Source organism: Marmota monax, unplaced genomic scaffold (genome assembly GCF_021218885.2).
Source record: "Marmota monax isolate L192 unplaced genomic scaffold, Marmota_monax_Labrador192_F-V1.1 WCK01_AAM20220418_F8-fsc00144, whole genome shotgun sequence".
NCBI lineage: Eukaryota > Metazoa > Chordata > Mammalia > Rodentia > Sciuridae > Marmota > Marmota monax.
The window spans coordinates 1799096-1825631 of NW_026694618.1; the positions used below are offsets into that span (position 1 = coordinate 1799096).

General features: G+C 37.1%; 1 long non-coding RNA gene across 1 annotated transcript in view; it reads left to right on the top strand.

Annotated features, from left to right (window-relative positions):
* LOC124077995 (uncharacterized) overlaps positions 1-26536 on the top strand; it is a 52305-nt gene that overhangs the window by 21409 nt on the left and 4360 nt on the right. The window lies entirely within an intron of this gene.

Genomic DNA, 26536 nt, shown 5'->3' on the forward strand with positions numbered 1-26536 from the left:
GGACTAAAAAGTAGATCCGTATATTGGAGAGGAAAAAACCACCACATGCCCTCAGAGAATCAGTAGGATGACTTAATAGGTCTTTTCCATCTTGAATTACTGTGATGTAGCTTGTGTGCATGGGGACCTGAGTTTCTAGAATAATTTTTCCATCATTTGGGCCTCTTTACTGTTACAATAAGAACTTGGTGAAGAAATGAGAATAGGTAATGGAAAGCAGAGTCTGCACTGTAAATAGAAGCCTATAGTGTACTAATGTTTAGTGTGAAAGCAGCACCAACTAGGGTAAATTGCCCAGTGTGATGTCTGTGTAAAAAAATACACAGATTGAGATCCAAAACAACAAACATATTTTGATTGAGATCTAAGACAAATGCAATGGAGTTCTGCCATCTTTGAATGGTGCTGCATAAGTAAAGTTTAAGCAGTTCTCTAGCCTAGAAAAATCAACGTCTTAATAATCTATTAAATTTTTTGCCCTTTAGAAACTGTCAAGAAAATATTACTGTGTATTAACTTTAGGACCACATGTTGAATGTGTTTAATTATAATTCTGCCCACAGCTGCAGTTGTGATTAGCAACTGACATATTCTGAAACTCATGGTGGCCCAGAAGGGCACATGTAGGCACAAGGTTGTGCCAATCTGGGGTGACAACTACAATGGAAAGAAATGGGCACAGCTTGGTGAAACTGGGGCAGGCAGAGAAGGGCTAGTATTACTGTGATTGCTAGAAGGAGCACAGATGTGACCATCAGAACCCCTCTGAGCCACAGGATGACGCAGAAATAGGGAACAAAAATAGTAAGAAGGTAAGAGGAGGTTGAGGCAGCAAGAAAGCAGAAGAATCTAGAGTGGGGAAACCCACAGATGTAAGCTCCTTACAGGAGGAGAATCTCTCAGTTCCTGATAAAAGAATTCCATAACTTAGAATCTTTGATTCAGATATTTTCTTTTTGTCACCTTAAGATCACAAGGGAATTCCCCAAACAATAAAAATATTGTTTGTGATGGGTAGTAAGTTAAACTTGGCGTTCTGGAAGACTGAAATTTGCTGTAAACAAATTCAGAGTTTGACCTACACTGGACAGATATAGGTCAACCCTCAGCCTGCTGCTCTCAGCAGCTGTGGCCAATGGAAAAGGGAGCTTCAAGCACGTTAAGCTGCTGCTAATAGATGGAAATCAACCAAAGCCCACTTCCTGCCTGTCTGCTGTCCTCGCTTGTATATTCAGGGCCAATTTAGGCATAGGCTGAGCTGCTGGCTTACTGTAACTGCTGGAAGACTGATAAGTGGAATCTGCTGCTGGCATATATTCCCCATCTCATACAGGTTAAAGTTCTGTTTCTAAGCCTTTAAATGGAGACAGAAAATACAATGCTTCTGTGGTTGAAGTGCTATCCTAAATTCATAGAGCAGAAGCACTTTTACAGATCCTTCATTTCAACAAAACAATAGAGATTTGGGCAAAAGAAAATCCACACAGACAAATGTTTTCAGAAAGGACACGGTGGAGGTTAAGTGACTGATCCAAGGTTACCAAGAGAGCCTATGGTTAAGACAGAAAGAACTGTGGGAGTGATCTGAGAATCGGTGGGAGAAATTATGAAATTAAAACTGAAGAAATAACCTCATCAGTGAATCACATTGGGTTCAGTGTCCATCAGAAATTCCAGTTCTGCAACTCATGTTCCTTTATCCTAGGTGTTCAGACTAGTCTTAAGGATGAGTTCAGATATTTTCCTTATGCTCATGTTTTTAAAAAATGCTCAACCCAGTTTTCTCCAAGAATGACACATTAAACCAAGATAAGTCTGGTCATGTGGCCTCAACTTCATACGCTCTAGAACTGGCAGGCAAGGAAGAGCCTATTGAGGTGAATTAGAGGTTGAATTATGCTGGGAGCCATTAGCCAAGTAGGTATGACAATTTCCTTGCCAGCGTACCCCGTGTTGCTGACATGTTGCAGTGACATTGAATGTAAGTGACCTTGCTCAAGGACCAAGGCAGATTAGGGTGTTCCCGGTTTTAAGATAATCGTGTTTAGGGCGTTCCCGGTTTAGGTTCCAGGTTTAAGGTTTAAGATTATTCCTGCTGGGAATAGGGCGTATCCTGCTGCCTGAGTTCCCCTTGAGTTCTCACGGGATTCAGACAATATATTTTGGGAGACAGAAGCCCAGTGGAGGTGGATTTGGGCAGAGAAGGTGGATTTGGGAAGAGAACGTGGATTTCCCCAGAACGTGATTGTAGATGGCTGGTGTGAGTTCGGGAATAAAGAGTTGCTGTTTGAATCTACAAGCTGTGTGGTGGCTCATGATTGTGTGCCCAGCCAGACTGCGGCAGAATTAGAAGAACATGTAACAGGGCTGGGGATGTAGTTCAGTGGTAGTGTCTGCATACACATACACACACACACACACACACACCCTGCAATAAAATGCTAATTTCCTGTTGTACCTACATAGCTTTCTGTGGAGTTTTATACTTTCTTTTCCCCCTGAATTCCAGACCAATCAGGCTAGAGAATTTCATAACTTAGACTCTTTGATTCAGATATTTTCTTTTTGTCACCATAAGATCACAAGGGAATTCCCCAAACTACTTTTTCCACTATTAAAATTTCTTAGAAGAGATTATTAACTGTAAGTTGTCCATGTTCTGAAATAATGGGTTCCTTCATGTTTTTTCTTTTTAAATAGTGTAATTAGACTTATTAAAGAAAATTTGAAAAACAGTGAAAATAAAAATCACTTATAAATATATTATTCAATGACAACCAGATAAACACTTTGTGTAACCTTCTTGTTTCTGTGCACACACACATTTTCTAAGATTTATTACAAATGTTTTTAAAGGTTTTTAATATATTGCCAAATTGCCCTCCAGAAAAGTTGCATCAATTTACAACCCAATTTCAGTGAGTAGTATAATTTTCAAAAAGCAAACTTTAAATATAAGAGTCAAAAAATGCCTCACTGATTTTTTTGTTTTCTTGATTCTTCCTCACTCCTGATACTGACCATTTCTCTCTTATGCGCATGGTCAATGATAAGTGGGCATTGTAGTCAACTCCTTTCTGGAATGGACCTCAGCTCTAGGAATGGGCCCTGATTAAATAAAACAAGCATGGCAATCCCATCTCTTTTGCTAGTGAATGGCTGGTAATCAGAACATGACATTCCTCTGATTAGCAATTTGATTCAGGTTAGTTCTAAGTTGAATCATTAAGGCTGAGAAGAAGTACTTGTGTTTCATTGTTAGGAAAGAGACTCCTCTTCTGATGGATGAGAACAAGAAAGCTTGTAGCCCCTAGTTGCTGCTGGGTGTTATCTTGTCATGTTGAAAGAGGTAAGCCTGTGGTTCTGGTTACTTGAGATAATATTTTCTTTAATGTTTAGGTCAGTTTGATCTGGGGTTCCAATTTTCATAATGAAAAGTTGTCAGAACTCCTTTAGTTAGAGTAGGGGACTTTTTGTTTTATTTTTGACATTTCCTATTGGGTATTATCACTATTTTTATTGTTGACGTGGTAAGAACTCAATTGAGCATATATTTGTCTTTACATTATAATTATGTCTTCAAGTTTATTCCTTGTTATTTGCTCTTTATTCTTAATATAGAGAAAATAATTCTAGTCTAATTGAATCTATAAGTGTTTTTCTTTATGAAAACTCCATTGCTTTTACTATTATACGTTTACCTGAGTGTGTGTGTGTGTGTGTGTGTGTACATCTACTATAAGATGCCAAGCACTAAGTCTACAAAAGTGAACCAAAAAAGAGAGTCTCTGTCCTCATGACTTTGTGTCCTAGTAGGGGACTGAATGTAGGTCAGACACTAGCTAAAAAGCCACACAAATGAATATGAACTGCTAGTGGGTAGATTGTGCAAAGAGAAGGTACATAATATATGAGAACTTTAATAGGATAAGCTTAATAAGGAAGTGAGGGGAATCTTCCCTGAGAAAGTGGTGATTAAACTATGAATGATAAACAGAAGTTATGCAGCTGGAGAAGAACGTTATAGGCAGTGGAAATCATAGGTATAAAGATTCTCTCGGGAACAGGTACAGGAAATGGGAAGGACTGAAAGAATGTAAAGGTAGCCCAGATCCCTCTTCCTTCAAATCTTCCTCCTTTGCCTCCTTCTCATGTTCTTCTTCCAATCTTCACTTCCCCATCATCCCAGCACTGCCCCACCACCATCCAGAAATCATTTCCACCTCCTTGTTCCTTCAGGCCTAGGTAGTAATTGTTCCTTTGTTTCCTTCTTCCCTGAGTTACTATGCCATAATCTTTTGTTGCTTTCCCTAAACATGTTGGAAATGATCTCTTAACTAAGATCTACTTAATTACTCATTTTGAGTGGGCCACCTGTTTCCTGCATAGAGCCTGACTAGCTCTAATAAGTTAGAAATGGCTGGGATAGAGTTAAAAAGTGTGAGTCACCTGAGTATAGGTGGTAATTGGGACCATGGGTATGAATGAGAATGCCTGGGGAGACAGTGTAGAGAGGAAATGAGGCCCGAGGAACTCAAACATGTAATGGCCTCCAGAGGACGGATAATCCTGCAAAGGCCCTGGAGAAGCAGAGGCCAAAGTGTTAGAAAAAAAAATCAGAGAAATGTGTTATGAAATCTAAAAGAAGCAAAGGGAAGAACAAGAGGGCCAATAGTGCACACTATTTTTTGGCCCTGAAAAGTCATTAGGCTTAGTGATTTATATTATTCTAAATCTATTACATATTTTCTATGTTCTCATCTAATTTATAATTTTTAAAAATTTCTTTATCTGGAATTTATCTTGTAATACGGTTTAAGGTGAAAAATTAACTACCTCTTTTAAGACATTACTCTAAAATCATTTATTAAATGATTCATCACTTTATTAGAAGCACTTCATCAGACACTGTTTTTAAAAGTACAAAGAAAAGTTTAAGTGCTTTCTATTAGATATTTAATAAGAGCTCCCTATTTGCAGGATTGGGGTAAATCATTATCACTTTATCATACATTTTAATATCTATTAGAGCAAACCTAACCTCTAATTTCTTAATTTTCAGAATTCTATCAATAGCCCCATTTATTTTTCCAGATGAAATTGAGAACCTTTTTATCAATTTAAAAAATTCTATTGGGATTTTTTGGGGATTATTTTAATCCTGTAAGTAAAATTTAGAATTTAACTTTATTACATTTACTTTTTTTCCTAGCCAGAAACTTACTAAATTCTCTCCCCCTCATATATATAATCCACTTATCTTCACATCTTATTTTTTAACTCAAAAAAGAGTCTAATCATTTTCTTCAAATAATAAGCATATTTTGTGAAGACCATTTCCAACTATTTTAGCTATATTCATTCTGATTTTTCTTAGATATTCTTTGCTATTCTTTTTTTGACTATTTTCTGGCATAAGAGTAACACATGTCTGGTAGAAAATGTAGAAGAAATCAAGAAGAAAAAAAGCACCTATGAACTAACAACAACCCAACACTGTTAATTTTTTGGTATGCTTACTAAATACTTTTTATATTCTCATATATGTGTATCTCTATATGTTCCAACACAGATGAGACCCATATTGTTCTGTAAATTTCTTTCTTCACCTACTATAGGAGAAATGTACATCAACATGAAACCCATCATCCTTCATGGCTGTGTGCTCTTCTGTTGGAGAGCAGTACTTTCATTTATTTGATTAAAATCTCATGGAAACTTTGCTGTTTCTTAGCATGAAAAAAAAAATGCTATGATAAACTTTACCTCCCCAACTCCAAAGAGCTTTTAAATTTTATTTTTTATTAAATACTATTATAGAAGTTTTAGATGAGTTCAGTGGTAGAATATATGGTTAGTGTATGTGAGGCCCAGGGTTCAATGCTCAGCACTAATGATGATGACAACAATATATTGAATAAAAACAAAAGAATATTTATAAAGTAAATGTTTGCATATAAATAATAACATAATGGTCACGACATACCCACTATCCTGTGAGAAACAGAATATTTGATCCCCTATGTGTCCCTCTCCAGCCCCTATGGTTCCCTTTATTTTGTTTCTATTTTGCCACATGCACGTAGATGCCTAAAAATGTATACTCTGTAATTTTGCATGTTTTTGAACTTTAAATAATTGGAATTTTGCTATACAGATCTTTATTTTTTTAATATTTATTTTTTAGTTTTAGGTGGACACAATATCTTTAATTTATTTTTATATGGTGCTAAGGATCGAGACCAGTGCCTCATGCATGCCAGGTGAGCATGCTACCACTTGAGCCACATCCTCAGCCCCTGTACAGATCTTTCTGTGACTTGCTTTTTCCACTCAATATGTTCCTGAGATCTATCCATGTTCTTACAAATAACTAGAATTTATCAACTTTTACTGTTGTATAGTATTCAATCATGTGCATATGCCATTAATTTTTAGTCCATTCTACTGCTGATAAATAGTTTTGCTATTACAAATAGTAGTACTATGAATATCCTTGTAACTGTTTCATAGTACATCTGTGAAAGAGTCTCTCTAGGCCAAATACTAAAGAGTGGAATTGCTGGGTCAAAAGGCACATATATATATTTTCAACCTGATGGGTAATGTCAAATTATGGTTAATGACTTACACTCCAACCAACAATGTATAAGAATTCAGTGGCTTCCTATGTCTTCTCTTTTCTCCCCCCTACCCCTGCTTCTTCTTCTTCTTCTCCCCCGCCCCACCAACCTTTCTCTCAATACTGGGGATTGAACCCAGGGGCACTTTTCCACTAAGCTACACTATATATATATATATATATATATATATATTTTTTTTTTTTTTTTTTTTTTTTTTGAGACTGAGTCTTGCTAAATTTCTGAGGATCTCACTAAATTGCCCAGACTGGCCTTGAACTTGTGATTCTCCTGACTCAGCCTTCTGAGTCTCTGGGATTGTAGGCAGATGACTCTAATTCTTATTTCACATTTAGAAATATTTATCAAATTGATAGGATTGAAATAATATGCCACCATAGTTTTAATTTACATTTCCCTCATTACAAAGTTGAGCATATTTTCATATATTTATTTGCTATTTGTGTGTGTGTGTGTGTGTGTTCCAGTGAAGTCCCCATTCAAATCTTTTTCCCATTTAAAGCAAATTAGATTGTCTTTTTGCAATGAACTTACAGTTTTTATGTAGTTTGGAAATGAATTCTTTGTCACATAGGTATAGCAAACACCCTCTGCCACTTTATGGCTCTTCTCACCCCCATGGCATCTCTTGATGAATAGAAAGCTGTAGGTTTCTTTGTTTTGTAGTGCTGGGGATTGAACCCAGGGCCTTCTGCATGCATGGCAAGCACTCTACCAACTGAGCTATATCCCTATCCAGAAAGCTGAAGTTTTAATGTAGTTAACTTTAATAATGTTTTCCTTTACTGTTTGTGCTTTTCTGCATAGCTTCAGAAATCCTTCCCTTTCTTTAATTGAAAAGGGCATTTCCCAGAGAGTAGAATGGTGGTTACTAGGGACTGAAGGAATGGTAAATTGAGAGATACTGGGCAAAGAGGAGAAAGTTTCAGGATAATGTATTCTGGAGCTCTATTGTACTATATGTGGTTTATAGTTATTAACAACATATTTTGTCCTTGAAATTTGTTGGGAAAGTAGACCTTAAATGTTCTTATCACAAACAATAACAAAAAACCCTACAAAATGTGTAAAGTGATGGATACATTAATTAGCTTGATTTAATCATTCCATAATATATACAAATATCAAAACATCATGCATGCCATATGTAATTTTACTTGTTAATTAAACTCTAATAAAAGGGGAAAAGGAAGAAGAAAAAAGAAAAAGAAAATTAGCATCATTTATTTAAAACCAATACTTTCCCAGCTGATTTTCAATTATAGCTTTGATACACTTCAAAATCAATCTGCCAAGTCCCATGACATGCCTCTTTCTAAAAAACAAAACAAACCCCACCATGTTGGGAGTTTTGAATGTAATAAATTTATGCATCAATTTGGAGGGGAAAAAAAGGTGAAAACTTGACCATACTATCATAGCATCTTTTCCCTTACTTAGGCTGCCTTTAATTTTTTCAGTACTTTTCTGATTTTCTGTGGACAAGTCTTCTACCAAGTTTGTGAAATTAATTCTTCACTATTTGCTATTTTACATATGAAAGTAATGTCTGGTTTTAATTATACATTCTTAAAAATTTCTATTGGGGTACACTATAGAAATGCATTTTTAAAATATTGATTTTTTAGGGCTGAGGCTGAGGCTTAGTGATTGAGCGCTTGCCTAGCATGTGTGAGGCACTGGGTTTGATCCTCAACACCACATATAAATAAATAAATAAAATAAAGGTCCATACATATAAAAAATATTTTTAAAACAGCAATTTTGTTAAAAAGTCTTAATTCTAATTTACATATAGATTCTCCTGTACTGTATGGAAAACATATCATCATTATCCTTAAATGATTACCTAGCTTCTACCTTTCTCATCCTTATGTACTGTATATAAATCTTGCACTGTCTGATATTTCCAATACCTGGCTAATGTTTTTGTGAATGACATTCAGCAGCTTGTTATTTGTGTTGGGTATCACTCATAGTGCTTTTGCTTTTTCACTGTGGATTCATATTTCTATGGGAATTTTTTGAAGCCTTCTTGAAGAGAGTTCATTTAAAGAGGATTTGCATTTGTTTCTCCCAGATGCCCATGGGTACTACTGAGGGAATGCGACTTTAAGCTAAATTCTCAGCTTGAAGTTTTTCCAGACCACCCAGGTAGTGAAACTCAGGCAGCAAAACACACATAAAGGCCAGCTTGTGCTCAGGAACTTTCAGAAGATTTTTCTTGCCCTTTACCCAATGCCAAGCTTTAAGATAGGCGGACTTACTTGTCTGCCGTGGGACAATTTTCTTTGGAGCACCCTCTTCAAGCTTTATGTAGGACATCATCTTTTAGACTACTTTCTTTGGACTGGTCCTGGATTTTGTGAACTATTAGTTTTCTCTCTCAAGGCTGTGAAAACTGGAACTCATGATCACCTGAATCTGTCAAAGTCTTCAGTGTAAACACAGAATCAGTACCTCAGTCATATCACTAGGCCTTGCTTTTAATTCATTTTTGGCCTTACTTTAATGCCATCAACATTCATTGATGTATTTAAAATCATATTTATACATTTCATTCATCATTTTAAATTATTTTCAATAGGAGGGTAGTAAGGGTATCAAGTTTGCCAGTGGTTTCCCATCCATCCCACTTTGTCTACACACTCTCATATCACACCCTAGAACTTTTTATTTTCAATATCTGTTTTACCTCCTAAATTTCAGTTTCAAATATCTACTGTTTTGAGTCTCTGATTCATCACTCCCACTTTAACAATCCTTCACTCCATTAAGACTGCCTAACCAATCACCCCCAAATGTTTACTGTCCACCTTCTTGAATTCATGCTTACCCAGATTATAATCTATGTAGGGTCACTGTGTGCCAAAACACAGTGCAAATAGTGCATTGAGCCACTGAGCAATGCTGCGAGTCTGATTTTGTGTGTTTTATCATCATAATCACTCCTTATGTACACCTTCCATGTTCTTGTGCCTTTTGCCCATCTAATATGTAATCTGGCAACAATTACTGATTAAGCCCAAATCTATCTGTCCCCTCTGTACCTAAACCTGGAGGGAAACCAGCAACTATACTGGCTGATTCCTTTTAAATTTATGGAGCTTCAGTGTGCTTAGCCATCCTACTGTATTTCACCAGTCAGATCACTCTACAACTCTTCAAAATAACTAGTCCATACCTTCTCTCTGTGAATCCCCAGCCTTCCCTGATCCTCTCCTTTCTCGGTTATTTTATTGAGACAATTAGTTCATTGAGACCATAGAACCCAACACTAGAGAGCTTCCTCATTCATCTACCACTAAATCTACGAAATGCCTTGAATTTGTAATCTGTTCTCAGCTTTCCCTCTGTGACTTGGGATGAACTGTATTTGTGTGTGCATAGACTCCAATCCCTTTTTCCCCTTCCACCCATCACGAGAAATGATTCTCTGTCATTCTGCTTGCCTTCTGCTCTGAGAATGGGCACATGCTGTCAGATTTATTTCCTCTTAAAACAAAACAGGAGACTTCTATTTCTAGAAAGATGGAGTAGACATTCTTTTTCCTATTCCACCAGCCAAGTGAAATGAGAATTCCTGCACATCACATATTAAAAAAAAAAAAAAAACACTAAGAAAATCGAGAGATGGGAAGGAATAAGGCATTCAGCTGGGGTAGTCCCCTTTGCTCTTTATTCATTTGCTTCACATGTCCCAGATGTTGTGCAGAACAAGCTAGCAACCAATAGGCAAAGACAAAAGGGACTCAACAAAAGCCTGTTCAGTCTAGCCAAAAAACAGGAAAGGGTCAGCCTAGCAAAATGGAAAACTTTCAGACAACAACTACTCTGCTCCAGCAAAACAACAGAAAAAATGTTGCCTCCACTGCCCTGCGTGCCAGCAAAGTCCTGGTGGGGAGATTAGACTTCAGCCCTCCCCTGGCTGCATGAGATGCTCCAACACAGCTGCCAAGGTGGTGTGAAAGAATGCAGAGTAGGAGATGGGATTTTCATCCATGTCAGGCAGGAGTGACCAAATCTTTCCTCCCAGTGCCAATAGAGACCATGTGTGGAGCCTGGATTTCCACCTCCTCCTGGCGGTAACAGACTTCTCTTCCTGTTGGGGTGCCATCCACTCAGACCTAGTGGAGCTTCAGGGCTTTCACCATGACCCAGCAGTAATGAGGCCACCTTCAAAGCCCCTATCAGTGGAGCCATGTGTGGAGCAGTAATGAGCTACTTCTCCCCCTCCCTGCCTGGATGGTATCAGTGGTGGCCTGCTGGGAAGCCAGAACTCCTGCTCCTGCCCAGCAGTAACAAGAAAGAGCATGAACTCTGCCTGCCTCAGTCACAACTATAACCCCAGTAAGCCCAGAAACACTCTGGGCATACAATAGGGACGAGTCGCACGATCTTGTTCAAATCACTCATCCTTTCCATGCCACAATATCCTCTTCAGTTAATTGAGAAAGAATATAATAGTATCTACCTGAAGGTTGCTATAAAGATTAAATGATACATGTAAAGCTCCTAGGCCAGTGCCTGACACTTCTTGTGTCAGCCATTGCAGCTGGTACTGTTGTTACAACTCACTCCTTCTTGATTTATATGCCTCTTAAATATAGCTTTAGGCATGTCACTTGTCTTTTGATTTGTAACATTTTCATTATTCTTATTTATATATATTCTATAATTGCAATCATATTTCCCTCTTTATTCCCAAGAGATATGAGGAAGAGTATTTTTAAATTTCTAAGTGGGTGGGAATTTTTTGTTTAAATGTTTGTTCCTAATTTGTAGTTTTATTATTCTGTGGCCAGAGAATATGTCTGTGTACTTTGTGCCTTAAGAGATTTATTGCTGTTTTCTTTATAGTCTAGTACATGATCTATTTTTTAAAAATTTCTTCAATTAAAATAATTTCTCCCTTTTTCCTCATTGTGAAGGCTTTTATGCTAGGGATATATCCTATAAACATACTTTCCAACACACCAAACTAGACAGTTAAATGAAATAAAAGCTTCAATCACGATGAGTTAAAATGCTTTATTCCTGTTCAATTTGCAGTAAGCACAGATTGCAAAGTTCCCCAGAGGGAAAGGAATGGGAGCAGGCACACTCAGCCTTCAGGTATGATTTGTTAGTTGTTGTTCTGCTGCCTTTTTTCTCCCTCCAGTTTTCTTCTTGCAAAGAATGCCTTTAATTCTAATTCTAGCAGACTGTAATTTCTAAAAGTGGCCACAGCAGTAAATCTGGTCCCATATGATCTTCCAGGACCTTGCTGCTTCTCATTAAGAGGTAAAGTCTACTCTCTTTCCCCTGAACTGGGGTGGGTTTTTAAGGCTGCTTCAACGAAAAAGAATAGGGTGGAAGTTAACATTGTATAACTTCCAAGATGGGTCATAAATGGTAATATGGTCTCTCTGTCTGGCTCTCTCTTGTGATGCTACCCTTTGGAAGCCAGTCACCATGTTGTGAGGAAGCTCAGGCTACATGCAGAGGCTAGTAGGTATTCTGGCCCACAGCCTCAGTTGATCTCCCAGCCATAACCATCATAAATCAGAAGACAGGTGAGTGAGTAAGCCTTGGAGCAAAGACCAGAGCGAGCCCATCTCCAAAGCGCCTTTCTGAATCTGTGATGCACAGACTCAGTGAGCATAATGAATAGTTGTGTTATATCATTGAGTTATGGGATAATAACTTAGTCACAGTAACCAGATCACTGAGGATGGAGTGACCTCAATTTATCAGAAAATTCCACATAGAGGGAGGGTGTTATGAGAAAAACTAAGAGATTTGTATTATAGGCTAGATTAGCTCATAACTGGTCTTGGGCCCTTGAACAAATTATGTAGCCTTTCTGAGTCTTAATATCTACATCTGTCAAAGAAGGTATTTAGGCCTTTCAGGCCCCTTCAAATTCTACCATTAATGTCTCAATGTAGAATACTTAATATTATAAAGGTTTTCATATTGCAAACATTCTGTCTCTTAAAATTTGCATATATGTTTTTGATTAATGATATTCTTGATTTGATAGTTAACTCTCAGACAGCAATCTTATTTCCCTAATTTCCAAAACTATTGTAAATAATTTTCCAAAATATTAATAATAGGGAATAGGATCATTTATCTGAACCCAATTTTTGCATAACATAGGTTAGAAATCCTACTAGGCATTTGCTGCAGAACCGAGGGCTTCCCAGTCTCAGTTCACAGTAATATATTAACCACTGCTTTGATTTCTAACTTTTATGTTCCATGATCTCTGGGTATTCTTTGTTAGTTACAAGGTGACACGCTGCCAGAATATGCTTACTGAGATTTTACTGTCTCTGTCTAGATCCAGCAGTTTGAGAATTTTAAGTATGCTTTACAAAGCTAAATCGGTGATGGGAGATGTAAGGCCAGTTTCTCATAGTTATAAGTCTCTTAAAGTTGCATTGTTAGTAGGAATAATCTATTATTCCACAAACTACATTCCAGAAGAGGCTAAAGCCAGTGCTTAATGCGTGGTTTCCAACACACAATACTCCAAGGTCCCTAGAGTAGGATGACTTGGGACAGCTGCCCCAAGTCAATATTCAGGGGACCTAGCCATGCTGGCAGCTTGTCAGTTACTCAAGGAGCACCAGCTGGGGCCTGTAAGATGCTTGCACCACCCTTGATGAAAAACACCCTTAACCTGCCTCCCCTCCCTGAACTCACCAGAATCACAGACTCTCTATTTCCTTTGTATCGTAATGTTCCCACACACAGAACAAAGTTAGTAGGTGATGCCCTGATATGCTCCCTGAAAAGCAATTGTTATATCCTAAATCTGCTTATGGCAGTTGCATTTTGTTATTATAATGATGTGATTTCATGATATATTATAGAAACAGATGAAATGGAAGAAAAGGGTTGTTCCTATAAAAGTGAGTTGAAACTTCACAAAGTATGAGTGATGTGATTACAAGATATTTTGGGGAAAAATCTAGAAGGATTTGGGGTTCAGATCACCACTTATCTATAAGTTCTCACTCTCCTTTAAAAAACCCATACCACCTTAAATGGTAGTTAACCTCAGAAATGTATTTTAATTAAGTGTAATGCCTGGTGTTCAAAGAAAAGGCCTCACACTTTTGTCAAAAGATTGGTTAACTGATGATATGTACTTAATTTTTTTTAAATTAAGTTTGTGGAAAACACCATTTTTTGATTTGTTGCTTTAACATACTTTTTAACAGACCAACTCCTGTTCTTGTGAGGGATAAGTTGGCTTGGGCTATACATAAATTCAGCTCATCTCTACTTTCTGTTCCATCACAACAAATAAAGAGCAGTTGGGACTGTGTTTTCCTGCTGCCAAGCTACAAACTGCCTCTTTGTGATTTTGTTTTCACATCAAGCATACCCTTGTCATGAGCCTTAGCCTGTTCTCCCCAACCTATCTACCTCCCTTCCAAATTAATTCTAGAGGAATGGGATTTAGTTCAGTCTCCACAAACTGCAATGGGATGGTTGCATTTAAGCTCATTTATACAGGGAATTCTCTGCTATCTACTCAAATCTAAAAATCATTCCCTATCCACCCTTTTTTTTTCTTGTAAACATTACTGTAAATATTAACTTATATTGTATATATTAGTGGACTTCACTCTAACAATTCCACAGTGCATATATCATGTTTTATGTTTTACATGTTTTTATTATAATAGTGGGGTTCACTGTGACATATTCATAAATATATATAACACAATTTACCCTCTCTTTCCCCACCAGGAAAGATCTCTCCTTCCCAGAAGATCCCCTACTCTTACCCCAAGTGACCCCCTAGTCCAACACCTTTTCCTTCCTTGTTTCAACTAGTATGTATTAGACATTTCTCATGTGCCAGACTCAGCTCCAAGTACTGGCTATGTTCGGGTGAATAAAATATGCTTATTTGTATTGTTAAAACGAGGCATATAGGATCAGCAAAGAACAATTGCTATCTTTTTTGTGGACAAATCAGTAAATTGACCCAAGAGACTTTCCATGGCACTTTTGCATGGTAAAATAGATTGCATCTGTTTGGTTTATGCATTTATATATGTATACATTTATTCGGTTTCCCAGGGTTAGTAAAATGGGTTAGGGCATGTAATCTTTTAGCTTGATCCAGGCACTGGCAAACTTTTTCTATAAATAGTTTTGCTTTGGGAGGGTCATAGGTGTCTCACCACTACTGAACTACTCCATCATAGCACAAAAGCAATCCTGGACTATTGTATTGTATTCATAAATGAATAGGAATGGCTGTGTCCCAATATAACTTTATTTGCAAAAAGAGGCCAGGTGTACCGGTTTGCAGACACCTGGAATCTATACAAATACCTTACTGGATTCCCCACTTACAGGTCACTGCAAAAAGTTGCTCTGTACTCACCATGTCTCTTTGCCCACTTCTCTTTTACCTTCAATGCTAGCCAAACAGCCTCTTTGCTTACCACCTACTAAAATTGCCCTTATTAAGGTCACCAACAATCTCCATGTTGCTAAATCCCTTAGAGACTTCAGTCCTCTCTTTCTTAATCTCTCCACACCTTTCGACACAGCCAGCCACTCCTCCTCCTGGAAACACTCCTCACTCTTGGCTTCTGCAACTTCACATGATTGCTTTACTTTGAACAGCAGTAGCTACTAATCTTCAGCCATTAAAGCTTCTTCTCTTCATAAACTAAATGTTGGACTTGGGCAGGGTTCTGCCCTGGCTTCTGTTCCTTCTCTCCCTCCTATCTCCCTAGGGGACTTCATGTGTTCTGTAGTTTAAAATGACATCTCTATGCTGGAAACTCCCAAACTGATTTCTTCAGCCCAGTTCTTTCCCCTACTTACTTACTCTATAACCAAATGCCACTTTACAGTTCAAGTCTCTCAAGTGTCTTAGGCACAAATGCTGAGTAAATATATTGAGTATATAAATGAATTTACCTGATTGCACATGCAGAAACCAGAACCCAATCACTAGATCTTCCCCTTTGTTCCCTTTTGCATTGCCAAAATATAGTGGAGTGACAGTGATTGCTCTTTGCTGGTACTATATGTGTTTTTAACCAATAGGCATATTTTATTTACCATGATATATCCAGTACCTGGAGCTGAGCCTGGCATGTGATAGGAGTCTAATATATACTAGTTTGCTTCCTTTGCATTACCAAAATTCTCTTTCCTACTCATCCCCTAAATTTTTCCTTGGCTCATTATTTCTAAGTCCCAGGCAGGTAAAGCTTCACCTGCTGCTAAAATATTGATGACATGCTTCCACATTGGTTGTAAAGACTGAGGGGCTAAGCCCCTGCCTTGCTGATTCTACCTCTGCGATACTCCTGCTCTACCCTGCCTGCCCCTGAAAAGACCATAGAGTCCTACTCCAGTGCTGGGTCTAGTATCCATTCTGATGGGTCAGTGCTCATGCTAGAAGGGTTGTTAAGTATTTTCATATTTTCCCTGCCTAATACCACTGTTACCAAGATATTCTAGTACTTGGCAATTATCCCTTACCTAGATTACTGGAAAAGCCATCCAACTGGTCTCCCTACCTGCTGTCTCCCTACCTTGTTTGTCTCCATATTCTGCAGAGTAACCAGAGTGACATCTCAAATGCAAGTTGACTGCATCTTTCCCCTGCTTGAAACCTATAACTGTAGATAAGCCTCTAGATAAAGCCCCAACTCCCTGATATGCTTCAACAGATCTTCATGATCTGACCTTTCTTATTCTTCAAATCCCCCCTCCTCAGAAATGCCATCCTCATCTATTTAAAGCAGATTATTCTCCTAGAAACTTGTTTGTTTTCTTCCTTGCATTTATTGGAATTGGATATTATTATGTTGATTATTTTTATATTTGTCTCCTCAACTAAACTCCCTAATAGCAGATACCTTGTGCATCTTGGACACTGACATCACCCTACCCCCTTAATATTTAAGTGGATGAATCTGGAGCCCTAAATGTTTTCTAGCTTTATCTCTTGCTATATATATATTTTTGGAATATAAAATTTAGTTGTATGCAGTCAACATTTATTTTATAAATATTCAATAATGAAAAATGTTCCACATAAGCTACTCTCCTTTGCCTGCAATATTTTTGACTGTACCTTCATGTCCTTTTACCTGGTGAGCTTCTGCTTATCTTCCAGGTATTCACGCTGGCATTACCCCAGGAAGCCTTGCCTGGTAGTTCGGTAGAACTCTTTATGCTGCCATTTAAATATCTGTTTCCTTTTCTATGTTTCTTACTAAGCCCTGTGAAGGCAAAGACTGTTTGTGTGTCATTTTTCACAACTGCATCTGAAGCACCTTGCTTTGTTACTCAGTAATGAACATTTAGCAAAATGATTTAGTTTTAATGCAGATATCCCAAACTTCTGAGAAGAAACCAGTGAACTCATTTCCATGTGGGTGGTAAGGTTTTTAAATTTGTAAGTAGTTATAAAAAACGGGGGGTGTTTTTTGGTTTTGAGGGTTTTTTTCCCCCTAAGAATAAAATTTCCCTTAGCTTTCTGTGCTTCTCTAATACATAGTGATTCCACATGCAATTCACTGTTTAGCTTTAAGGGCAGAATCTGATTCATAAGTTGCTAAATTTACTTATAGTCTAATTGGGAAGTACAAAGTGTGCATTACTAAAAAGTTCTATAATTGAACTGGGTTTTGTGACGTCCTAGGACGACATAATGGGATAGCAGTATCTCTTCCCTGGAATATTTTTGTATGTATTCATCATAAATTCATGTAATTTGGTTAAAAACAGAACCTCCTCCCTCTACTTATTAATGGCAGTTTTATGGTTTTATTTTGCCAGGCACATAAATGTCTTATAATATAAACAAGTTAGTGGTATAATGAATCATTTCAGTCCTTTTGTGCATAGGTTTTTACTACAAATCTTGGGGGAAAAGCTATTCATGCTCTGCATTTTTAAACTATGCTAATGTGATTAGTCATTATGGTTACTTACTCTTTATGATGGATGCAAGATGTTTTAAGTCCCTGATAATACTTGTGAGGGGCCTGATTAGTGTTTGACACCCAATCAGGAAGCTGTTGATGAAGTTCAAATAGTACATTAAAAAGTTACATATGACAGAAAAATTGATTGTTGTTCACATAAGATTGTGTACACTAATAAAATAAATATAAATTGTATTAATGTACATTTTTATTCCTCCACAAAAATGTTGCTTAGGATGTATTTTGCCAGGATCTGACCAAGCCACTGCTTTTTGCAATAAAAGTGTAAAAATGACAGAAGAAATTGCTGTTAATGTTAAATATGAGAATTCACACACATCAGCATCACTAAGCAGGTGTTTTCAAATCCACTGTCAAAACAGTTCACCCATTGTTGCATTTCGATGTTGTGATCAAACAAAATAAAAAACAGAAGAGACATTTTGGTCATTATGCTGCCAAACCAGATTGTGTCTGATATTATCTTGTACAAATCCCAAGCTCACAGGAAGAAGAAGAAGGCAGGAAGAAGAGTAAGCATGTGTGTGAAGACAGCAAAGGGACAATTTAAAAATTTTAAACAAAACTCAATAGACTGAAGTCTAGGTTGGCAGTCTAAGAAACAAAGTTCAGGTTTTTAAAAACTTTATTTTATAGAAATGGAATTCTTTGTCAAAGTAATCATATGAATAATCACAATTCATATTAGAAGGAACATATAAAATAAAACTATTTTTAGCAAACATTTCAATAATTCAAATTCATCACAATCATGCAAAATCATCAAGTTGGAAAAGACTGTTTTGATAAACACCAAAAGTTAAAATAAGAGGCTTTGATGACAATTATCAACTTATTTTTTTTTCCCTGTACTGAAAATTGAACCCAGGGTCTTGAACATGCTAAGCAATCATTCTGACACTGAGCTATACACACAAGCCGACAATCATCAGAGATGAGTCTCAACAGCCAATTTACTTCTGTGATTTCTTATTGGTTGCACAGTATCACGATTTTCTTGATTAAAAAGGTGTGTTATTAGAAATGGTAAAAATATGAGTTTTTAAACAAGCTGCCTCATAATCTCAGGATCCTACTCCATTGTCAAGTAATGAGAAGAAACTGTGTTCAGAGGGCTGCACTCAGAGTTAACCTGGTAAGACAAGCATGTTATTAGTCTCTATTGTATTAACATTTGATATACTATGCTTATTTCAAATAATAGAGTTTTGTAATAGTAAGCAATTAAATAAAATTCCAACCCAATATTTTCTGACCCCCTGAGTTTCTTCAGGACACAATAAGGTGTGGTAGTGTGAGGACACAGTTCTTGCTAGTTCTCTTTGACCTGGAGTCTCCTTCATTCTACAAAGAGGATTCTAACAAACCTGCCAACCTCCCCTGCCCCCAGTGTTGCAAATGATGTATGTGCAATTCCTTTTGCATACTTCTTTATCTCAGTTAGTGGTATCACTATCTTTAGTGCTGGAGTTTCCTTCAAATTTTCCTCACCCTTAACATCTAATCACTTATGGTCTATTCATACCATCTCCAAAATATCAAATCTGTCCTCTGATGTCTTATCTATTGCCAGAGCAGTGGCCTCCTGACTGCTTTCTGCAGACTTGAGCCTCCCTCTCCCCCTCATAACCAGAGTTTCTGAGATGCACATTTGATTGGGTCATTCCCCTTTCTTTAAAGCTGGCCTAAGCTGGTTAAGGCCCAAACCTAGCAAATACAAAGACCCTTTGCAATCTGATTCCAGCACCATCCAATCTTGCTTCCTGCTGGCTCTCCCAACCCATGCACCCGGAACTCACACACTGCATGCACCTAATCTTTGCACCCATTTTCTTTGTGTCTAGAGAACACTTATTCATCCTTCAAGACCCAATTCAAATATTAAAACATCTCTTAATTTCTCCAAAGTGAATTACAGTTCTTCAGGTTGCTTTATGTTACCTATCTTTATAGTATCTGCTCAAGTGTTTTACTGTGGTCATCTGACTGTGTGTCTGTCTTTTCTCCAAAATACTGCAAATTCTTAGAGATCAGGAATTGTATCTTACCCATCTTTTTAACTTCAAGCATTATGCTTGTATGTTCCTCAAACATGGACATCTTCAATGTGTGTTTTTGAACTTTTCAGTACCTCATTTCATATGGAGTTTGTTCCTAATCCCTACATTTATACACAAACAGAGGTCACAGTGGCATCCTGTGGACTCCCTGTTATAATTAGCACACAGCTATTGTCAGTTTTCTCCTTTAATTTCTCCAGGTCCTTGGGCACCTATATCCTGAGTCTTCCTCTGAGTTCATTAATAGATGTTTCAGAATTGAGTTTTGAAACATTGCATGTTTATGGTGTTTCTTTCCCAAAGTTATTTATCTTGTCCCCTCCTAGGTTATCTAATACTTTCCTGGTGTTTGGAACATCAAACAGAACTAATTTCTCTTTCTGCTTTCAGGTTATATTTTTGGGAATGTGCTAATTCTCCTCTAAGAGACTTCCTTTCATTTTTTTTCCTCCTAATACATTTTATAATCCTTCTCAAGAGAGCTCACAGTCAAGTGATCTGCAAATCTTAGTTCCTCTGTCCCCATAGGCCTTGAACTCTAAAAGTGCAAAAGTGAAGCTGGAATCTTAATTGTTTTTTTGGTGTTAATGTGTACATGCTACCTCGTTTGTTTTCCTCACATTTTTAGAATTAAATAGAAATCTATCCCATGATAGCATTACTTCTTCACAAATTAAGTTGTTTATTATTCCTGATCATTCGGCTAGTTTGTAGATTGTACTATCATCTTTTATTTGCTTCATGATATTACTTAAAGAAAATGTAATAACACTTATTGGGATGGTATTTTATTCTTCCTCCTCCACTCAACCGTTCCCACCCCTTTTCACAGCATAACATTTCCTATTTCCAATCCTCCCCGGGTTTCAAAAAAAAAAAAAAATAGCTTGGCAATGGTTCACTAAGAATTGTAATTTAATCCTTTGGAATAACAGGCTTTTCATCTGTGCTCCCTGCAATGATCCGTCGATCTGCCACACAATCAGTTCCTTAGAAAAGAACAATGCAACTCAAAAGAAAAGAAAGTGCTGGCAACGGTAAAGACTGTGAAGGCTTTTTAAAATAAAATTTGTAAATATAAACTGACCTTGAGAATAAATGGATTCATAATATGAATTATTGCTCCTTTTTAAATAAAGAATCAGGACAGTTTTGGCAAGCAAATGCAAATGAACCCAAGTGTCTGTGCTTTTGATCCAGACTGTGTAAACATAGGCTCATAACTAGGTAGTTTTGTGTTTATATTGGTGGAGTCTCTAAAGTTATGCTTACAGACTCAGGAACAATGCAACATTCAAGAAAGAGCAAACACAACCTTAATTCTTACCTCCCATGGCCCTTGACCTTAGGAGTGTTTGTCTAAGTTGCTTGGTGTCCCTGTATTTTATGAAGCAAGTTATTGAAAACAAATTCTCTCTCTCTCTCTCTCTCTCTCGCTCTCTCTCTCTCTCTCTCTCTCACACACACACACACACACACACACACACAGACTCCTGTGTGTCTGTAATGCTACACGTATATTTATTTAATTGGGATTGGTCTGTGATGAAATGTCCTCCTTTTGAGACAATTTTAAGCCATTGACAATCTGCATAGTAATTTATCACCTCACTTTCAGTCATTATCACTGTTAGTCAACCATGTGTTCCACAGCCTTAACATCACAGAGAGTTCACTGGGATTAGTTAGGTGTTTTAAGATTCATTATCATCACCATTATTACTATAAATCACACCATTTATTTAGCACCAACAATTTGCTGAAGAAAGCAGGTTGGCACCATTTAAAGTAGATAAGAAAAAGACCCATGCGTAAAAGGAATGTGGGAGTGAGCTCCAGAGAAGGACAGTGAGGGAAGGTGCCTTAGTAGGCTTGGGAAAGGCTATGGGGTTATAATTTCATACCTGGAATGCAGTCTCCTGGAAGGACAAATCCATTTTACAAAAATCCTTGTGTTTCTCCCAGTGGCCTGATCAACAGAAAGATGGGGGCTGATCAGAAGGCATATTTAAGATGAAAGAATTTGGAAAAACTGCCCAGGCCTATGGCACAAAATTGGTTTTTCTTTTGTTTTCTCTGAAAAGCCCATGAAAACTAGAACCCTCTCAAATATGTCTGGGCCCAAAGTTGGTGTATGAGTTCATTTGTGTCAGTGTCCCCCACTTTACCAGCACTGGCTCTTGATGTAACAACCAGAGGAGTGATCCATCTAGTAGCTGGGGCAGGTAGGGAGAGGCTGGCAATCTAAGCACAGCCGACAGGACACTATATAATATAAAAGAAGGTATTGCTTTCTGATCTAAGCATTATTGCAACAACTTATGGATTTGTAGCAATGAGAAAGGACAATACTGCTTTTTCTTTCCTTTCTATAAAAGTTGAACAATCATGAGTGTATTATAAGATTTAATTTGGGAGCTAATTTTTTTAAAGGCAGAAAAAAAGTTTTGTTTTTCAAGGATTTAGCCAAAGCTTTAAACAAAGCTTAAGAATGAAAGGAGTTACTTAGAAAAAATATTTGTGTTACTTCTTAATATTTTAATTTAATGATGTTGAGAATTTGGTGTAAAGTAATAATTCATATCAATAAAATTTATATTTAATAAGAAACAATGTTAAAATCATCTTCTATCTGATGGTGAAATCTGAACAATGAAAAATATGTGAAAAATCATGCATTTTTTCTTTTCTTTTTTTTAACTTTTTTTAGTTGTAGTTGGACATAATACCTTTATTTTATTTATTTATTTATTTCTGTGTGGTGCTGAGGATTGAACCCAGCATCTCGCACATTCGAGGTAAGCGCTCTACCCCTGAGCCCCAGCCCCAGCCCCACGTATTTTTCTTTATATGAGATGTAATATGATTTTTGACACTTTAACTGAAATCTAGGGTAAGTAATCCGTTATTATTGGGATCTAATTTGCACATAGGGTAAATATTTGATCTTTCATATATCCTTAGGACTTCTGGTTACAACCATACTGAATTAAGACTAAAGATACTTTGTATTTTAATAAGCTCAGACTTTCTGTAAAGTCCAGGGATGCATAGTGTCTTTTAACCCAGTTAAAATCTGTGCACATAAATGTAACTGAGGAAGAAAGAAACACTTTTTTTTTTCCATCCAAGTATTTCAGTTTGGTGTTGTTGGAGTGAAATAAGTGCATTTTATAGAAAACGGCTGCAGGAGAAAAATAATGCATGAGAAGATAAGAGTCCAAAACTTCCTAAGTATCCTGGAAGATTTTAAAGGTAAATATGAAGGATAAATTTGCTGGTATTTTTCAGAAAGCAAAGTGAGCCAATACATCTCATTATTTATGTATGGCTTTGGAAGTTCTTTTCCCACATTCTAGCCTACACAGGCTAGAAAAATAATTGCCAACTCTTCCCACAAATGATGCCATTTGTGAGGTTGCTACTGGCAGAAGGAAGACTTTTAGAAGACTGAAAAAGTGAAGTACAAACATTGTAGGTTTTTTAATTGTTTTAATGAAAAACTATTTTTTTCAGACTTTGGACCTAGGGGGCAATTTATATAGCTGATCTTGAGAATGCTCTTAGAATGACTGCACACCTGCATTTGGTGAAACAGAAAGAAAAACTCCTGTTCAGTAACGTACCATATGCAAATTGGGGGATCAAAGGAACACGACAGCTGGCACGTAAAGAATGTTTTACCATTCTTAGGGAGCACCAGTGTGGAGGCATTCAGAACCACCGTCAGGCTGGCAAAAGTGCACTGTGCTACTTGGTATCCTTAGCTTGAATATGAAAGAAACTGGCTTTTGGAGAAACAGATAAATGTTATGGCCCAAGTCCAAAATTCATTGGCATTGACAACTGGGCACTGAGCAAAGTGGGAAGAACCATTAACAAATTCATTAATTATGGCACTCTTTGTATCCCAACAATCAACTGAAAACATATGTTTGATCTGTGCTCTTCTTAATTTATTGTACTGTTAATTGCTAAACAACAACAACAAAAAGATAATCTGTTTGAATTTCATAAAGGTATGTCACTGGCATACTTCCTTATACTTTCAGGGCACATTTATATTAAATGACAAGCACTTTTGAAGGCTTGGCCCTTACTTGAGCAAAGCAGTGATTATATATCACAAAAGGACTGCTAATGGGACTTAGAAGCAGTGTTATCTGTGAAAAGAGCTCTGGACCTTTCCCAGCTTCAACTTACTCATCTGTTAAATAGGCAAATAGTACCTTCCCTACCCACCTCACACTTGTTATGAACATCAAACATGGTCTTACTAGGTGAAAGAACTTTGTAATATGTAAGAGAAAATATAAATGAAAGGGATTATTTTTAATGAATAAACTCATTAACAACTATTCTTCATTCATAGGTATTTGAGAAGTCCCAAATTCCCTAAGAGTTGATTGCAATTATAATTGTTTAACCCATAGCCTTATTTTGATTAATAATCATAAGTATCTCTTATTTAGTCATGAAAGATCAATTTCCTTTTTAGATTTCCATTCTGCCTGTACTCAAGTTTGCTTTTTCTGTGTTTGCAAAACTCACTGAACTCAGCCAAGACTTCAACAGGGAAAGCCTCAATTTTGATCAAAACAGACTATTTTGGCATCTATGTCTTAAATCTAATCACCAAACACAAGAAAAGACAAAACAAAACAAAATCAATGTCCTGTTCCATGTAATCTCAGAACACTGAGCTGCCCTGATTTTTGATCCACTGACCAAAAAACTACCATTTTTATGCAAGAATTACACAGACCATCACTTATATGTAAGATTTATAGTAACACATTCATATTTTACAAGGGTGCCTGATGAAACATATCAAGAGTTAATTGTGTTTATGGAATGCAATTTGATTGTTGCAGATTTTATTTTTCTTTCTAGAGAAATTCACAATTACACATCTACTTACAAAATTCCTAGAAGCCTTCAGCCATGCAAAGTAAGCTTTGAGGATTAAAAGTGGATAAGTCCTGGAACAGAATTCTGCTTCAAGCTTTACATGCTTAACATTTGATAACTATTTTTTCTTGCTTTTTTTTCCCCCTCTACATGTTTTTTCTTTTTAAGGTGGGGATGCCTAGTAACTATGTTTTACAAAGAATTGGTGGCCTTTTATTAACACAAACTCATAATAAAAATGACAAACTTGAGTCATAATAATAATAAAGATAGCATAATGATATCTTTCTCCCCCCTCCAGACTTGAAGTTCTGGGAGCCCCTGACCTATTTTCCATGTTTTTTCAGGTAACAGGGCTTTCTCACTTCCTAAGCGTAAGACAAAAGACCTGGGTAGGCCACATTGGGGTCATTTTTTTTCACTTGTAAAATAAGCACCCTTTCATAGAGGATCTGCATGTGCCTTTTAGCTCAGAAACATTCATGGCCTATTGAACAACACCTCCGAAGCTGATCCAATTTGTTTAATGTATAAGTCTGATAAACACACAAACTTGAGACACACTCCTGACAGCTGTTAGGGAAAGGCTTTCTATCTTCTTTATCAACTTGAGTTTTCATTTCTATTTCTACAACAACAACCTAACAACATCAAAAAGCACAACTAAAATCATGTTTTTGTAAAAGAACATTCTAGTCAATCGTTTTGCAACCAAATAGGAATAATTCCCATTTCATGGGAATAAATGTGGGTTATTTTACTGTGAATGATCACATTTTGAATGACATACATTTACTGACATGATCACTAGAATTCTTATTGGTATCACAGCAACAACGCTAATTATTAGCTAGCCACCTTAGCTGGCTAATATCTAATCTAAGCTCTGTTATTAACTGGCACCAAGTGGCCTAGAATACCCTTCAGTTTCCTTATCTGTAAAGTAGAAATTGGGCCACTGACTTAGCTCTTGAAAAGCACTTGTAATCATCCTGACTCTCAGAGGGCAAACGACCACCTGGGGCCATCTGAGACTCTTTGGGGGATGCATTTACTCTTTGGGGCCATTAGGAGAACCATTTAGTACTGTAGCAATGATTTACTAATGCTGCCCCAGTGGCCCCAAAGAGTTAATGCACTTTCCATATACCTCCTGTCTCGTCAGTGTAAATCAACTCATCTACCAGATGGTGCTTTTGACAAATCAATTCACTTGACATAGGTGGGCATTTTACTCCCAGAGAATACTTGCCTTTTCTTTGCTCATAAAAAAAAAAACAGGGGTCAAACCCCAATAGGCATCTCTATAGCACTCTTCATAACAGGGTAGTTTGGGGTTATTTATGAACTATGGAGCTGTTAACTGCTGTAAGAGTGTTCTCACTGTAGTCCCAGATCTTTAGAAGAACAGTGCTGAATGGTGGTGCTGGAGTTACTTGAAGAAGACTTGATTTTAACATTTCATCATTAACAATAGATATCAGGTGCACATCAATCTATTTCCTGTCCTTCTTTCATCTAGACACAGAGAAGGACTTTAGAAAAGGTGAAATCAACTAATCTAAATCCCTTTTCTCTTTTTTTTTTTGGGGGGGGGTTGTTGAAATTAACCCCAGGATCTTTTACATGCTAGGCAAGCACTCTACCACTGATCTATACTCCTAGCTCTGGATCTCTTCTTATTTGCTTATCTCCTCAAACAGCATTTTGAGCAAATATTCTTTCTCTCTCCTCAATTATCAACCTGTTTTTGGTGTTTGCGTCTTGCTATTTTCTTCCAATCCATGTGAAGAGCTCTAATTTTAAATAAATCAGACCTTCCCTTGACTTTGCAGCACTCTTGGTCTCTCTCCCTTTTTGTTCTTTCCTAGTTGTATCTATGAAAGAGAAGTCCATGCTTACTGTCTGCTTCATCACTCATTCACTCCATAACTCACTG